We start from the raw sequence: 2,556 nt of genomic DNA, 5'->3' as shown, positions 1-2,556 counted from the left end.
AGTTTCTTTTCTGCAAACCTCTTGAAACAACAACTACTGCGCATGATGTATTTGACACAGTTGGTTCATTTCTGAAAGAGCATAAGATCTCTTGGGAAAAGGTTTGTGGTGTTTGCATAGATGGTGCTCCAGCTATGCTAGGATGTCGATCTGGATTTCAACGTTTGGTACTGAATGAGTCACCAAAAGTCATCAGAACTCACTGTATGATTCATCGGCAAATATTAGCAATGAAGATGCTGCCACAAGAGTTACAAGAAGTAATGAAAAGTGTCATAAGTTGTGTCAATTTTGTAAAGGTGAGCACTTTAAACAGTTGACTGTTTTGCAACTGTGCAAAGAGTTGGATGCGCCGAAAAATGCTCTGCTATTTCACACTGAAGTAAGATGGTTGTTGAGAGGAAAAATTTCAAAACGTGTTTTTGAGCTTCGTGATGACCTCTAAACGTTTTTAATCAGAAAGCAAGATCGCAGTTCGAAGCACTTTTCGGCAATAAAAGTGAACTGCAGTAAATAGCTTACTTGGTTGACATCTTTGCCATCTTGAATGAGTTAAATTTATCACTACAAGGACCAAATGCAACATGCCTTGATTTGTCTGAAAAGATCCGATCATTCCAAATGAAACTTCAACTTTGGCAAAAAAAAATTGGATGAAAATAAAATTTACATGTTGCCTACCTTATCTGCTTTCTTTGAGGAACATGACATTGAACCAGACAAAAGGATTATGATGATAATTTCTGTGAAAGAACACTTGCACATGCTTGCAGACGAAATTTCATCATACTTTCCAAATCTACCTGACACCCCATTTGCACTTGCCAGAAGCCCATTCATAGTCAAAGTTGAAGGTGTTCCTGAGACAGCACAAGAGGAGTTCATTGAACCTATTAACAATGATGCAGCAAGAACTGATTTCTCTACAATGCCAGTTACAAAATTCTGGATCAAGTGTTTGCAGTCATATCCTGTTCTGTCTGAGACTGTGTTGCACCTTCTTCTTCCATTCCCAACAATGTATATTTATGAAATAGGGTTTTCCAGCTTGCTGGTTATCAAGTCTAAATACAGAAGTAGACTTGTTGTGGAAAATGATCTTCGTTGTGCTCTTGCAAAGACTGCCCCGAGAATTTCTGATCTGGTGAGAAAGAAGCAATCTCAACCTTCACACTAACATTGGCTTTTTACGCATACTGTAGCAAAATGTAGCAATGTAGTTTACTGTTGTTATATTAAGACTGTTACCTATGCTACACCATGTTTCAAGACAAAATTTCATTTATTTGTAATTAGAAATAAATATTATACAATATATAATTACATATTGTTTTTGTGGTTAATCACTATGCTTTAATTATGTTCCATTTGTAACAATGAAAATACAACCTGCATATCAGATATTTACATTATGATTCATTACAGTTATGAAGTAACAATGAAAATAATTTTATGGTTGGGGGTCACCACAACATGAGGAACTGTATTAAAGGGTCGCGGCATTAGGAAAGTTGAGAACCACTGCTATAGACTGAAAGAGCATGCTCATGTTGAAGCTAGACTCACAACTCAGTTAGGAATAATTACATATGGCTAAACATGATTGTTGTGTATTGGTTCGATAGGATTTCAAATCCACTTGTTTATGACTTAAGTGAAACTGTTTTAATTCATTTGTTTATGCCATAGACAAAAAGTTGCGTTGATATAAGTATGAAGTAAGCTATGTCAGAATGTCATCATTCCATCTATTGTTGTAGATAAGCGCCTCAACTTGGGCAAGGCAGCTCTTCCCTAACCTAAGAACTCTCCAAAGACTCTTGGGGCATTAGGTCCAATCTTTGCAAGGTGACTCCTTATAGTCAATTATGAGAAACAATGCAGTAGCCTCATGGAAAAAGATCAGCATGCCTGCTCACGCCAGCATCTTCGTTCCCCAGCAATGTGTTCTAAGCAAAAGAGGCATGTGTTTTGGGCTGGCAGCTAGAAATCAGCTCTTGGTTGGTCACCATCTCTCCCAAGTGTGTCTTTGTATAAAAAGGTGCACTTCTGTTAAATTTGGACTTTATTCCTTTCATCTTCCTTTGCCTTGATGAATAGTATGATGAATCTGTCATTGGTTTGGAGTATATTATTTCTTTGTTTGGCTTATTAAGAGATATTATCCTGTATGCTATTGGTTTATGAAATGATTCTAATTCCCACAGCAAAGCTGTGTTAAAAAAAATTGTTGGCAAAGACAGAATCTGGCATTGAGTATTACTTTGCCACCTCCCCCAAAACAAACAAACAAACAACAACAACAATGATCTAGATCAGTGATGGTGAACATTTTGAGCTTGGCGTGTCAAAATTTTGAAAAACCCTAACTTAACTCTGGTGCCATGTCACATATAGAAATATTAATAATTTTTTTTTATATTTGCAACCATAGTAAAAAAAATTTATATTTTTGATATTTATTTTATATATTTAAATGCCATATAACAAAGAAAAATTAACCAAAAAAATGAGTTCGCGTGTCACCTCTGACACGCGTGTCATAGGTTCGCCATC

General features: G+C 36.2%; 1 pseudogene; it reads left to right on the top strand.

Annotated features, from left to right (window-relative positions):
- The window catches only part of LOC102760202, a 4,394-nt pseudogene extending 3,128 nt beyond the window's left edge, over nucleotides 1-1,266 (top strand).
- The last annotated feature ends 1,290 nt before the right edge of the window (nucleotides 1,267-2,556 follow it).

This window comes from Myotis davidii, unplaced genomic scaffold (genome assembly GCF_000327345.1).
Source record: "Myotis davidii unplaced genomic scaffold, ASM32734v1 scaffold229, whole genome shotgun sequence".
Classification (NCBI taxonomy): Eukaryota; Metazoa; Chordata; class Mammalia; order Chiroptera; family Vespertilionidae; genus Myotis; species Myotis davidii.
Note: the sequence above shows the minus strand (reverse complement) of the source record. Positions and strands in the feature narration are given on the sequence as shown.